Consider the following 16,474-nt stretch of genomic DNA (forward strand, 5'->3'; position numbering starts at 1 on the left):
TGCTCGGCGCAACGTGGAGGACTCCGGCATCTATAAATACATCCGACAAAAGATATCCTCAATATTATAACATTCTATAATCAGTCTTATCACAATCATTGGCATCTCAAGCCGTTTAGAATGCTAGATCACACTTATTTGTGACCACTAAGTGTATTATCATTAGATCCTTATTTTCTAATATCTGAAAGGAATTTAATATTATCATAATACATTTAAATGATTTGTAATATGCACTTTTTAACATATTAGAAGTGACCCAGTTATAATTTAGTTAAATACTTCTTTTATGCATATTTTCTAGACCTGTTTAAAAGCTAAGTACTACTTATCTATTAATATCTCCAGTTTGCACTATTTTGACGGATTCTATTTAATTCGTTCTCCACGGTCCAACATTTCGCTAATGTATCTTTGTGAAGACCGTGAGAAAAAATGTTTCGTGCTTTCAAATTAACGAATCGGGTAATTTGAAGTTTGTCCAATTAGCCTGGGAAACTTGTCTAACGTCTTTACTTAGTTCGTTGTTAAGTGGTTCAGTTATTCTCGGTAAGTTTAACAATTATTTTCTGTTGTTGAAACTGTGGTTATAAAATTAAAAGTTCAGATGGTTACAAGCGGTGGGTTTTGTATAATAAATGACAATGTAAATTAGGTTTTATTTATTTCCTTGATATATTGGCATTGCTTTTTCAGTTCTAGTCGTCTTTTGATGGTAGTAAAAGTAAACTTTGATTGTATTGGTTATTTGTAACTACAGGCATAAATTCAAGGGTTTTAATTCATCATTCTCAAAAATTAACTGCTACGTAATTTTAAAATATTTCATATATAATAACTTAGTTTTTGAATATAGGATATAGGATCCTTACTTACTTAAACTTAAGAATTAAGTTATCGCATAAAAGTCATCATCAAAATCGAACATAACTTACTGGATTTATCTGTGAAAGGGTAACAACCAAATTTACTTTCATTTTCAAAATTAATAAGAAATTCACACTGTCCACAATGATGTAACGAGAAAGTAACATCTAGCAGTCGTGACTCCAAGGAATCGTTTGTGTGCATTACCTTGGGGTTGCAGTATCACTTGTGATCAGATCGCCTCTTATTAATTGGCGTCACATTCGATACCTCCGACCGTCCTTCAAAGCTGTGCCGTGCTATATGGTTACAGACTTAAGAATGGAGAACGTATTTGAAATAACCAGTCATTATAACATATGTTTCAGGTTTGGTTCCTGGCCAAGGATTTCAATGATGTAATCAGTAAATTCTGTAATGAATTTTGAATTAAAACGTAAATGCCGACATAAAATGATTCAAATTCATTAGGGGCTGGTTACAGAAGTTCCATGAGTAGCAATTTTGTGTCTCTGTGCTTGTGTGTTTATCGTTGTGTATGACGTGGTCATTTTTCCAGGGAATCACAGTGTGTTCTTTACATTATTATGAGTTATTTATTTCTATGTTTAGTTTTCGAATACAATGAACCTTTTTACACTTAGGCTACGTTTATTGCCAAATCCACGTTGTATTTAACTGACTTATATAAAGCTTACAATAAGATTGGTAAGTCTAGAGTTTTTTTTTTTTTTCTTTTTATAATATAAGAGTAGCAGACGAGCATGCAGTCCACCTGATGGTAAGTGGCTACTGCCGCCCATGGACATCTGTAATCAACCCCAGATAGGATTAGATATTCCTACCTGAGGTCGGCCACAGATGCGCCGCTACCCCTGAGGACTAAGCTGGAACGCCTCGGAAAAGTCTGTCTCCCTTACCACACCCTTCAAACCGGAACACAGCAGCGCCTAGCACCGCTGTTATTAGGTAGAAATAGGTGTGGCGGTGGTGCCGCCGGAGTCGAACCATAAAGGGTTCTATCACCTTCAAAGTTTAAAAAAGAGTAAGAGTAAAAAAGTAAAAAGTTTCACAAAGAGTAAAAAAGTTTCACAAAACATTAGGATCATACCTATTTCATGATATGTGCATTTGATTTACACCTGATTGACTGAAGATCGAATTTGCACCTACACAAGAGAGACTGGTATAATAACCACTATACCATCATTAAGGCCATTACAGATCTAAATATTTTTAACTCTACAACCACATTGTAAATGTTGGTTATTTCCCGCTAATTCCTATAGTGTCGTGTCTGCCATATTGTGTTTCGTTTGTATTGTGTACGGCGATATTAATTAACCCTTCTTAGGCAAACGTTGACGAACATTCCTGCCATACTTGACTAATCACCCGTCGTGACCGTTTAAAGGTTAACCATAACTGCGATATTACTGTTATTTTGTATCGGAATTGTGTCAAAATAGTACGTGCGGGCATTTATTTTGTGGTAAATTAAGCCGGATTTTGAATATTTTCACGAAAATAATGTAACTAAAAATAAATTTAACTATTTCGAGAAAGATAAAAATGGTAAAAAAAAACATACAATGGTACGAAAATATGTAAAACATGTCATTAGCATTATTTAGGCCTCTCAAAATAAGAGAGATTTAAGTCATAGTTCACCACGCCGGCCAAGGGTGGCTTTAATAGATTTAAAACACTTTTGAGATAAAAAAAAAATGAAACGGTGTTTGATTGGAACTCCAACCCTGGACTCAGGATTTAAGGCCAAATTTCAAATTACTGTTTATAAAACTTTCCTTTTTGATATGTTTTTTATTTGTCATAATTTTCAACAAATAACACACTAAACTAAATCATCAGTTTTTTGTATGGCCTCAATTGATTACGTACTATCAATTTAAGGACACAATTAGTTCATCAACCTTTCACACCGCAAATCCGACATGGAACCAAACACTTAATCTCCGAACAATAGTCGAATAAAAAGTTCAAAAACAATTGACAGAAGTATGTTAATGAAAAAACGTACCCAGAGGAACATGATTAAGGCTTGTCGTAGCTCCGTATTAGTCAGACACAAACAAAGATTCACAATTCTAAATCTTTTAATTGGCATTAAGTATGACGACAGAGAGTGACTTGCCTAATCCGTCTTATAATGATATAGTCATAGAGTTGTTATGTCCCCCCAAGACCTAAAACTTTGTTTTGAAACTTGATTTGCGCACGGATGCTAATGAAGCAGTGATAGTTGTATATAGTTGATATCTCGATCGGGGATCCGAGGTTCGATTTCATGCGAGAACCTCTGATTTTTTAAATTATAAGCGTTTTAGGAACTAAATATCACTTAGTTTATCAGTGAAAGAAAATATTGCGAGGAAACCTACTCGCCTAAGAGTTATTTAAAGAAAAAACCCCAAAATTGCGTGATAGGAACAGCAATGAGTTGTTAAATATGTATTACAGCACAGCATTACAGCAGTATCTACTAGTTAACGTAACCTTGAATATCACTTGAATATTTTATGGATACGGATAGCATAGTTATTTATAAATAGATCTGTGTGTTAATTATTATACTCGTTGTTTTCATATCGTCACTTGATATGATACATTAATTGTTGGTACCTTTACGGTTTAAATCTAGAAGTATTTATTGTCCACCACTCAATTTCTAATCATACACTTAACTCTACATACTTTAGATACTTATTAATGAATCCGACGGATTGATGAAAATGATGCAGTCATTTAATAAAATGCACATTATTCCTTACTTTAAAAACATTTTCAGAAATAAAATATGCCTACAAAAATCTTACATCTTATATATTAAATTCTCGTGTCACAATGTTAGTTACCGTACTTCTCCGAAACGGCTTTACCTATGTTCACCAAATTTTATATGCATATTCAGTTAGTTTGAGAATTGGCTACTATCTATTTTTCATACCCCTAAGTGATAAGGATGGACTTGACTCTTGACTTTTTTATTTATATGGCAACACAACGTTTGCCGAGTCAGCTAGTAATATTGTAATTATTTCAAGTAATGTATAATGTATTAATAATACAATGTTAAAACTTATTATAACTCAGTTGGTCGTTGTAGCAGCTCTATGCAGATGAATGCGTGGATGCCATTCTAATCTGTCACGTCTAGGAGGTCGGCCGGTGTAAAGTTCATCAATGCTGAATTCAATTATCGATTACACCATTGTGTTCCGCTCTTTCGATTTATATTTAAATACCAGACGTTTACGAGAAATGTATTGTGAAATTAGATAACTATTTTATTGTATTTGTTGAAATGGACCGCCCGCTTCGCGAAGCCACGCCACTGTAGTTGTAAATTGTACGCAACATTCGATCTTGTGTTCATACGATTATGGTTACAATAGTTTGCAAGGGAAATTAGTCTATCTAGCAATTATTATAGAAAGTATAGGCATAGGGATCGCTTTCGTTGATCGTAATTACCGAAATGTCAAAGTTAAATGTCATTTGTTTCTAATACTTACCCGATTCTGTCAACTCATAGAACAAAAACTTATCTCCGTAAAAATCTTATCTAACTGTGGACAGAACATGTTTTAGTTCTGATGTAAGTGATTAGAAATCAATGTCAATAAGCTACTTAGATAGATAAACGACAGAATCACTCTGCATACCTAAAAATGGTACTTAGTGGAAAATAAGTATTAATATACTTACTTACATAATTTTAATTGTTATTGTAGGTTCTCAATATATCATTTCATGTTCATATTACAATAACATAATTATCAAACCAAATTTGCTGTATATAGGTCTTAAGAATAGAATCATTATGTCTCTTATCTTATGATTTATACTTTAATCTGGCAATTTAACTGGTCAAGAATGTATATTACGACATAAGTATGATACTTTTCTATTACTATACTAACACAGTAGTCGTACTATTCATTTTGTTACAATCTAAAATTAATGATTCTTCGTACCATCAGTATTACTGACAATTACTGAGTGCTATTACCTGCACTCTTCAATCAATCTACGCACAAAACAAAACAACGCACCATTCATCTGATGAACGTAACACTAAAGTGCGTAGGTGGGGCCTAAGTCATCTTAACACACAGAAGCTCTCCAATTAACTGATAACGTTGTCTCATAAACAAAAATGTATCGGTTCGGAGTGAACCAACGACAATTTCCTTGGTGGTCTGTGCCCGTTGTAATCTGTCATCCGAACTGTCAAATTACTAACGGCCGAGCGGGCGATCGGCTACCGAACGTGTTACAGATAACGCGCGGCGGACATAGATTATGATATGGATAGGGACTTTAATAGATCGAAACGCTTTATCGCACGGAAGCATTGACCAACTCGTCCCCTCATTGTGATTCATTTATTCAAGTTGTGTGGATAAATTAATTATAACGTCATAATAAACGTGTTTGAGTAATTTTGGTTGGTTTATAATTACTTATACATACTGATAAAAATTAGTAATTATTGCATCCTACAATCAAGTAAAGGGGTAAGTTGGTTAAGTAGACCATTACTTTTTTTTGCAAAATAAATAAAGTTAAAATGTGATGAAAAGAAGCATTTAGGTATTTAACCAATTAATATTTTATTTACCTATTAAATGACCAATTACTTATTATTTAGTACATAGGTATTATCCACCGATTTTGCTTCATAATATTTAATTACTTTAAACGGATAAGTATATTTTTTGTCGAGCATAAAACAAATACTAAAAAATAAATATCACGCCACAAAAATCCCCATGACAATTTTGCTAAATAATATTTCAATACACTCGGTGCTCTTAAGTGTTATTCTTTGGCCGTGCACAAAATAAAATGAATGAATGTAGGCGTGCTCAAGACACCTGATTGGTCTTGTTTTATTTTTTACATGGAATTTTAATTAATTTTCCCTGTCAACCGTAGTCAAACAAAACGTAAGTAATGATTAATTGGGGTTTTTAGACCGTGGATACCCGGTTCACGTGTTGTTATCAGTTCATTTGTCAAAGGCACCATAGGTTGGGTTACTATATAAATGATTTAGGGATAATTTTATTAGAAATGTGTATTATCAAATTTAAAAACTTGATACAAAGGCATTAGTACATTTTTTTATTGTAGGTATGTCGATGTACGCTGTTAAGCATAGTATACTATACACAGATACATACTACCTTTTACAACGTACTAAGTAAATTGAATGTTATTTTTGTTACTCACATATTTTTAGTAACCTACGAAACTCTATTCTACCATAAGTCCGTTAATAAAAAATCATAAGTTAAACACAATATTTTATTGTTTCCTGGGGTCGCGCGTTCCCTACCGTTGCAATTTAGTGTTTACATAAATGCACCATATTTTTTATAAGTGACAAAATTATATTTTACTGCATCGTCTCCACTATTAGGTAAACAATAAACAAACCGGCTTGTGCCTTAAAATCTGCTTCTCTATAAACGTACTAAGCTTTAATTAAATTCGAATATCGCTGTACCATTATCGGACATTTACAGCAAGCTTTAATGTTGAATTTAATATTCCGAATGACATTTTGCCTCTATCACTTTCATATCTAGTCACGGCTTTTATTGCTAACGATTATGTTGTACGACACTAGAATATACCACCAGTTTTGCTTACGTCAGTTATACAAGGATCGAAGGATGAAGCTCGAATCCCGAAGCGCATCCGACATCACATTTTCAAAAAAATATGTCACAAATAAAATTAAAATACCTGAGAGCCTACAAAAAATAAGACAAATTGTAAAGCGTCAGAAATCCACCATTTTTCGTAAAATGTGCATGTTATTTTTTGATTTATTTAATTTCTATGCAAAAATATATAATTTAAGTGTTTTTATTTGTCAAATGAACAATAAGTGCCGCTCCGTTATCTATTAATCTTTCTAAATCGTTCTCGGCTGACACAACAAATATCGAATGCAGCCCAGTGTACTTCATTTGCAAGAAAATATAGAAAGAAAACGGACTCAGCATTAGGGCATATGAATTGCAGTCATCTAATACAAACTTCTTATATCACAGAACTTACAATTTCACTATTATTTAACACGTTCCCTGCGGCACAGATTTTTCTGTACTTTCCATTACTGCGTTACGAGTTGTTTTAAACCTCGTCCTATATCCGACATTGTGGCGGCACGAGGCGTGTTAAATCCCACCGCCCGAAGGAGACTAAAATCCTTTTTTTGGCGCCAAATAAGACAAAATCGACGGCTTTTGTCTTGATTATTATTAACAATGAGTTGATTAACCTAAAACTGCCGCCGCCCTTGGTTAAATTCGTTACTTTAGATTCTATGGGTAAAATAAAATGTGGGTCTAATGCACCTCGGACCGCACTGAAAAATGGCAGGTTTCCATATAATTTAGTGATGGGAAAATAAATATCGATTTTATTTTATTGTTTTTATTTATCAACGTTATGGACAGAATGAATACAAAAAGGGGAAAAGTTATGGATGTTTTTCATTGAAACATTTCAGACAATAAGGTTTTTTGCAAACAGTGCATTCCGTGAGATTTTTTTTTTTGGTTCTTTTGTCTGCCTCACGACATGTCAAGAATGTGCGGAGTTTTTCGTAGCATCCGACACATCTCTTCTTCTTTGGACCCTTATCGAGATGATGTGCTTTCTTTGCAGTGGATTCTGAAAAGTAGGAGCGAGTAGATTAGGGTAAAGAGTAATCGGAATACTCGGTAACGATTTTGCCTACGTTTCCTATATCAATAATGTAGCTACTTAACTTTTGTTTGAACCATAACAGGAAACGTAATTATCTATAATGTAATTTCTTACTATACGGATATACGCCTAACCTGCCAAGTCTCACTACTGGACTTTCACCTAGACAGAGTATATTTGTGACTTACCTGTTTTTGAAATATCTTCCTGTATTCTGATTCTGGCTCAGATTTTTCAACCGGTTTTTCTTCATCTTCCTCCATGATCAACTTTTTTCGGCAACGTTTCTACATGATAATTTTCAACATAAAGACAGCGGTCCTACTTCGTCGCTACGCAGCCTCGACTGCGTTGCACAACACTAACCACGTGAAGCTAGCGTGGGGTGCGGTACGAGGTGCGTGGGGAAACGAGGCGTTCCCAACCTCGTTCCGCACTGTGTTAGCATTATTATTTGTTCAGTGCGGTACGAGGTCTAACAAACCCGACATTAGGTTGGTGTACCATAGAACTAGGAATCAGTAGCACATCACAAACATATAGTTATCACTCTCCTACACTGAACCAGACGGAAGTTATGCCTCTCGCACCACAGAGAAGTTAAAGTTTTTTCTTACCGCTATAACGACCAGACATGGACGAGGTGTTTTAAGCCGCGTTCCGCAGCTAACGTGTTAACACGATAAGAAGTATGTATCAGTGGAATAAATATTAATTACGAACATTTGCTGTGCAATCAACCGTTTAGCACGATCACATTGAAATGTATTGCAAGTGATTAAGAATAATGTCGTTTGAACGACATAGAATTTATAACGAGTTTGAAAACAGTTTAGTACTGTGGTTTGTATCCTGTTTATTTATATTAATTTATTTTAATATATTATTATTTAATAATTGTATTATATCATCAACCCATTACTGTCCCACTGCTGGGCACGGGTCTCCTCTCAGAATGAGAAGGATTAGGCCATAGTCTACCGCGCTGGCCAAGTGCGTATTGGTAGACTTCACATACCTTTAAGATTTTTGTTTTTTTTTTATAAATCTCTCAGGTATGCAGATAATAATAATAATTGTATTATTTAAATAGAATTCGCACCTGCGGATAAGTAATTTTAAACAAAGCTTACCACGCGTTTATTAGCTTGACTGTATGTATGTAACAGAATCTTTGAACTCGATTTTTACCCACTTTGAACGGTCCGATTAATTTAAAATTTTGAATAATTATCAAGAATCGATGACAATGCATGATTTTAATAATTTTATCCCATTCTCCTAATCAGGATCATCAAGAATCAGGACTAACGATTTTCCTTGTGGCATTTTAGCGTGGTTTTTAGTTTTTAAACTGTAATTATTTTTTCATCAAATCCTAAGATAAGTCTTTAGATCCTTCGATACTCCCTTAGTTTATCTACTATCAGGTATTTTCTGCTTTTGACACACAATGCATTATACTATTAACCTAAAAGGTCTTCTTTTTGCCTAGACTGACCCTAGAAAGGAAGTTATGACGCCACTGCGCTTAGTTGTGTGTATGGGTGACTCCAATGGACAATCCAATCCAATGGACGTAGAAAGTATTCCTAGATTTTTTTTTCAACCGCTTCCTACCTTTTTTGCAATACAGAAGTAGCAAACGGGCATGAAGTTCACTTGATGTTCAGTCGTATCAACCCCAGATTTGATTGGAGCTCAATCTGAGATCGTCATGTCACGTCATCTACCCATTACTGTCCACCTCTCAGAATGAGAAGGATTAGGCCATAATCCACCGAACTGGCCAAGTGCTTATTGGTAGACTTCACATACCTTTGAGATTTTTTTAAATATAAATCCATACCTGAGATCGGTTACTGATAATATTGATAAAGGTCTAAGTTGTAATGCCTCTAATCCCCATTCTCTAATCCATATAAATAATAAGAAAACGGCATTAATAAGCAGAAATTTATTGTGGTGCCTCCGTTGTTAAACCACGAGCAATGGGGAGCTCATATAGGCCTCAATATGGCCAAAGTAACACACATATTCAAAGAAACAAAATTCGTAGAATTCCAAGTTCATGAAAACACGTTAACTCATGTGTGCAATCATTAATATGCGTTCGTTAGCGCGACTGACAGCCAACACGTAATGAACACAGGTACTACTGGTAACATGGCTCTTTAAAAACATATTTCACTGGAAAGTGTGCATATTGCCCTCTGTTCGATGAATATTTATAAAATTTGTGTCATGTGCCTTTGTGATTCGACTCCGGCGGCACCACCGCCACATCTGTTTCAGCCTCATAACAGCAGTGTTATACTGCTGTGTTCTGGTTTGAAAGATGTGGTTAGGAAGACATACTTTTCCAAGGCGTTCCAACTTAGTCTTCAAGGGTAGCAACGCACCTGTGGTCGGCGAGAGGACTCTATTTTTATCTGGGACAGATTACAGTTCTCTATGGGTGGCAGTAGTCACTTACCACCAGGTGAACTGCATGCTCGCTATTTCAATATTATAAAACCAATGACAGAAAAAAATCATTGAGTATAACTACTTCTTCTTTAGGTAATTTACCTACTAACTTAGTCTTATTAGGTTAAAACATACTTCCTTGTATCACTTTTTAATTTCCTTTAAGTACTTCTTTATTAACAGTTCATGAACAATTTAATTTACTATTTTGTCCTAAATGCCCTTAGTATTCTATAAATATATACATAACGTCTATATTATCCTTGTTAGTCTATCCAATATCAAAGTACCACAATAATTGGTTTAATAGAAAAGCATACCGCATACTGGTTACGCATAATCATATAAGCATTGTGCCAATGTTTCATTGCCTACAATAAGCGAAAAAAATTGAACAAAGAAAAAAATATATCTTTAATTAGAAAAAAATATATCTTAAATTATTATTTTTGATTTTAATAATGAGGGTGGATTGAAAAATACGCGGCCTGACATAATAATATACAGTTTATTTTATTTTTTTCAAAATATATAGTAAATGAGCATTCAGTTCAGTTATGGCAAGTGGCTAATGCTGCTCATGTTCATCTTTAATCAACTCTAAATTAGATTAGAGTCTTACCTGAGGTCTGCCACAGACACATTACTACCCATGAAGGTGGTAGAACTCTTTCTGGTTCGACTCCGGCGGCACCACCGCCACACCTTTTTCTGCTTAATAATATTACTACTAATAACAGTGTCAGGCGCTGCTGTGTTCCGTTTTGAAGGGTGTGGTAAGGGAGACAGACTTTTCCGAGGCGTTCCAGCTTAGTCCTCAGGGGTAGCGGCGCATCTGTGGCCGACCTCAGGTGGGAATATCTAGTCCTATCTGGGGTTGATTACAGATGTTCATGGGCGGGAGTAGCCACTTACCATCAGGTGGACTGCATGCTCGTCTGCTACTCCTATATTATAAAAAAAACCTCGACGACTAAGGTGGAACGCTTTGGAAAAGTATGTATCCTTTACCACACATATCCAACAGGAAAACAGCAACACTTAGTATTGCTGTTTTATCGCAGAAATATGTAAATATGACGACGGTGTCTTCGGAGTCCAACCACAATAGGTTCTACCACATTTTCTTTTAACTTTTTTGTTTGTCCGTCCAAAAATTTTTACGCTACCATATTTCAAGAACAAACCTATATTAAACCTCGTTAATTAGGCACGCGTTTAAATTAATCGCTTAGCTTCCCAAACCACACGGCGACAAGCACCTTACCAACAATTTCGCATCAAAATAAACAATTCATCAATTGCAATGAAAAGTAAATATAATCGGCATCCACGGAGTAATGTGAGGTCAGAGGAATGTGCACACTCATAATTCCATTGATTTCGCGTCATTATTCATCTTCAAATAATAGTTTGCACCCCATAGCTTACAGTGGTTTTAAGTCCTGCGATCATTGCATTGGACGAGATATAGTAAGGATGGATTGGATTATGCACTAGATTAAATTTAAATATTTATGACCAGATAAAATATGTTAAATACTCCTGCTAATTCTCCTTTATCAATGGATGTTTTAACTAACCATTCAACGCGACATGACTTCGACTTAATTTGAGGATGATAAAGTCATGATAGTAAAGTGACATTAATTTTGATCTAATACACAGAAGTACCACATTAAAAATCAATACATTAAATAATTTAAGTAAATATTTGCTTTAATTTAATTTAAAAGAATTTATTATAATTATTTGCTTTAAAATTAACGAAAATATTTCATAATAGTTATGTAATCAAAAACAAAAAAATCTTAAAAATGTAAAAAAGCGATCTTTATTTACTTCACTGCATAACAACACAATTAATTTATTATCTCTATCTAAATCAACCCTCCGCATGCCAATAGCCCACAAGCTCACTATAACTTCACAGCAAGACGCAATTCCATCCACACTTTCATTAATTATTCCAACTTAGATAAGACACTGCATTCTTAATGACCTGCGCACCAGAGTCATTGCTCATCGTGCAGGCTACACGTTGCTTTTATTCCCACTGGATCATTAGGGATATGCTAGCATTTGAAGTGTTAAATAGGGACTAATAGTTTATATTATAAACAGTGATGTTCGGTTTTCAGGTACGAGGTTCACATCATCTTTAAAATTTAAATTTATCATCAAAATTTTTGTTATGCGTGTATTAGAAATTAATTATCACTTAATTTAATAGAGAATAAAAATATAATGTGTAAGCCTTGTGAAAACCTACACGATTGAGAGATTTTTGAAAAGTTTTTAAAAATATGTGACGTCTATTAATTCGCTCTAGGGCAACGTGGTGGAGAATGACTTCAACCATTCTTACTTTTAGAGAGGACATTGTGCTGAGCAGTGGAACAGTATTGCAGCTGATGATGAGATAAAACTGCATTTTTAATGACCTGCGCACCGGAGTCATTGCTCATCGTGCAAGCTGGACACAAATGAAAGAGCTGGTACAAATGAAAGAGCCACAGCTAACTGTTCACATCGGATCGAAGGAATCGTATATTGTAATTACAGCGGAATGTGTCATAACACGCTTGCTTTGCTCAGTTCACTTAAACCCAAACCGTAAATTACTGACTGTTTGACCAAAAAGCATCGGACTAATAAAGACCAGCTCCTTAAAACCGAACCGAAGTGGGGACGAAAAAAAATATTAAAAGTGAAATCCTCCAGAGCTTTGATTGACCACAAATCAATATTAATGATCTAAGTCAGCGGGTGTTCTGGCGGGATGCTCTATCCTTGTCTCTCGCTCCTACTAAAAAGAGACGACAAATGTTTGGACACCTCGCCCTTAAAACGTTTTAAGTGCTAAACGAATAAAACCATTAATTACACGCAATTCAATGTACATATTGAATTTATTCAAATGGTGATAAATGGTCGGAGTAAGAAACAAGAGGTGCGAAGGAGATGTGTATTGCTAGCTCTTTTTTGAGACCTGTTCGATGTCTTGTTGGAATGCTCGGAGCGATGATTCAGTGCCGATATTCACGATATGGGTAGTTCTGAGGTCTATCTAAGCGTAAAATATGTTTATTGAACTCACCAAACTTGGTCAGCGCTGGTGTTTGTTTATATCGCGTGAGTGGTATGATTTATTTGTAATAGCTTTAATTTCGGTTCGGTAGCTATGATGGTATAAATATTTATATGTTTTATTTTATTATGTTAAAGTAATATGACATTTCAACTTAATTTTCAGGAGTAGCAGCACATTTAAAAGGTCTGAAGTCACTATCATCATATATATTTCTGTCTTATAATCGCAGTGTTACAAGCTACGGTATTCTGCTTTGAAGGGTCTGCTAAGGGAGAAACTCGTATGTGACGCTTTTCAACTTAGTCTTTATAAGTACATAACAACGCATCTGTCGCCGACGTTAGGTAGGACTAAAGTCGAAGAAGTAGAACTGAATTTTATGTGAGGTTGATTACAAATGTCCATGTGCAGCAATAACCACTTACCATCTGTACATGCAGGCTCGTTGGTTAGTTCTATATTATAATAGGATCTTAGATCAACTTCAAGTAGGAATACTATTTGAAGTCGGTGATGAGTCTCCAGGAGGTATCTTACATCAGTTGGGCTGCATTCTCGTGTAACAACAAAGAAAGGAATCCTAAGAAAAGTTCCTATTATCCCCAAAACACTACATAGTTAGGTATCAGTAGAAATTTTCCTTCTATAAATTTTCAAGAAAAGCAAATTAATATTTCACTTCTAACGATTCTAAAGTAAAAGGAACAAAGAACTATCTTTCTTCGATAAAAAGATGAAAAGTCAAGTATCTGAGAAAGGTAATGAGAATCATTATGATCGTGGAGAAAGCAGGTAAAATCAAAGCCTTATTCAACATCAGAATAATGGAACAAAAGGAGTTTTTATTATAACGTTATTTCAATATTCGAACTCAATGCAAAGTACCTATCTTTGGTAGGAAAATGTTATGTTAGTTGCCAAAGTCTTGTTATAAAATTATCGTATTTATTGCATATAATTAGATATTAATAATCATATGTCATCTACTCTCTGGATTTGAAGGGGTGAATACTACATTATAAATATTTTCTGTTATTTTAAGCACATTGTTACTCAAGTGGTAAGAAAATTACACACAGTGAACAATACTTATCTTCAATTGTAAATATAATTTATCATGTGTGATATTACGTACCTGATATTTATATTAATATTATTTAATATTTTAATATGTGGGAATAAGAAAATATCAATTATAAAAGCTTCCTTTACAACGGACATGAAAGTAACAGCTAACGCCATCTGTTGTGAGGTAACTGAAAACTGATTTAATAGAGAGCTTACAAAGAAAAGTTTGTTCAAGAACGTGAAGTCATTAATTTTGAATTAATAATATTTGAATAGTTCGTGTACACTATTATTTAGTGCAAATTTTATTTTCAGTCAGATTTCATTTCCATTCAGACTAAGAAATATGCAGATGTTCCGAAAATAAAAAAAAAAACTAACATAGCACTTAAGGACTTCATACGATTATTTCAATGTGAATATTTGCGACAACATATAAATTTCAAAATGTGACTTAATCACAAAATTTTGGAAAATACATTTCAATTATGTATTACAATCGATTATTACTGTTGCCGTATTACAATCGACTTGAGTCTTTCAAACGATACCAATTGTTATAGTACCCAAAACAAATCAAATAGATGGGGTCCGTGCTTATTAACCTCCTCGTTAGAGAGGCCACAAATCAGCTAAACTCGCGATGTGACAAACACAAAAACCATAAAATTAAATTAATGTCTTTTCGCCACTTCCTCTAGCGAGCCGCGGTCGTTACGGAGAGCTTGAGAACGGTAACGGCATGCCTTTGTTTTGACGGTAAAAGAAATATTAAGATGTCTTTCTTACCTTGGATTATTAAAAAATTAAATTTAAAAATTTAAATTTAAATAAAATTTAAATTTAAAAATTTTAAAATTAAATTTAAAAATTTATTATCAATTATAATTTCTAAAAAATCTAGCAGAAAATCCCAATACATACAATTATAATTTTAATGCGTAGGTAATATAATATTCGTAAGAGTTATTTTTAATGGGGAATATTTTGGAGTAACTGTTGTGTAAATAATAACATGCTGACACTCTTACTTCTGCTGGGACAGAAGCAGAGGAAGAAAAAATGGAGATTGATGGAATTCATACACCTTTATGATATAATGGAAACCAATGCCCACATGATTGTCCATCAACCTTAAGGCATGTGATAATTAATTTCTAATTACTTAAAAAAAAATCTACGATTTGAATACCAAAACTTCAGTGTATAAAGTCGAAATTGGACTATTCACGCTTAAAATGTACTAAAATGACAATATTGAATCAAATTAACCAAAACATAATGATACATAATAACAATAAAGCAATAGAAGGACATGAAAAAATAATTTCATCAAACTCCGATACTAATGAAATTAATTAGTTATTAGTTATTGATCTACATTGGATATTGCGACCCATTAAACGTATGGTCAACCCGTAGACTACTCAGCATAATTAGCCAATATACTTTGATGTACATAATAGGTAATATATTACACAATCATTATAATGGTATTATGAATATGATAATGTGTAATTCGTAATTCATATTGGCTTATTGCCTACTAAATGTGCATAAACATTTAATTTATAGCCGAGAAATAATATAATACATACCTAAATCATTTATATAGACGTTTGCGCGAATAAATCACATATTTCATAAATAACTTGATTTATGAATATTGTATCTGTGTTGATATTTAAGATTGTTCAATTTGATATTCGAATATTATTTGGCGCCATTTCGGAAAATTTTATTTATTTATGTGTGAATTTTATTCCACAATTGACATTATGCTTTGAATTAAATAGTCAAATGATAATAGGTAAAGTTTTAATTAATTTACTTGAAAATATAAAACAGAATAGCATATTTCAAGGAACCCGTCACGCCATCTAGCGGTGAATAGCGAGAAATATCGTCGAACTTTTATTACTGGTTCTTTATTACCTTCAAAAGTGAATTGTAATGAAAAATTAAAATTAATATAATTATTTTTTAGTGTTGTATTGTTGACCATCACCAAGATTTTCATTAGGTAATGTTCAATCGACTAACAGAATTGCAAAGGTGACATTTCTTAGACCTTTAGAGGTATGTTCTAATAATGTTGGCCTGTTTGTCACGTATAATCATTTCATAAATATTGTAATATTAATAATTCAGTAAGGTAAATATCATTAATACACAGTAAAAATTGGTCTCCGAAGTCATACCTTGTTCCACCACAACCACCTTTAT

At 33.8% G+C, this 16,474-nt stretch overlaps 1 protein-coding gene and 1 long non-coding RNA gene across 2 annotated transcripts in view; one reads left to right on the forward strand and one right to left on the reverse strand.

The window, feature by feature from the left end:
* The window catches only part of LOC140756163 (sodium-coupled monocarboxylate transporter 2), a 545,697-nt gene that overhangs the window by 425,358 nt on the left and 103,865 nt on the right, over nt 1–16,474 (forward strand). The gene's annotated exons all lie outside the window — the stretch shown is intronic.
* Nucleotides 6,972–8,296, reverse strand: LOC140756077 (uncharacterized). The gene is made up of 2 exons (XR_012103868.1): nt 7,806–8,296; nt 6,972–7,581 (listed from the first exon to the last, which is right to left on the reverse strand). It is a non-coding gene; the product is annotated as an uncharacterized LOC140756077 (long non-coding RNA).

This window comes from Epargyreus clarus, unplaced genomic scaffold (assembly GCF_041222505.1).
Source record: "Epargyreus clarus isolate Ecla_fem2 unplaced genomic scaffold, WU_Ecla_fem_2.2 ptg000034l, whole genome shotgun sequence".
Taxonomy (NCBI): Eukaryota; Metazoa; Arthropoda; class Insecta; order Lepidoptera; family Hesperiidae; genus Epargyreus; species Epargyreus clarus.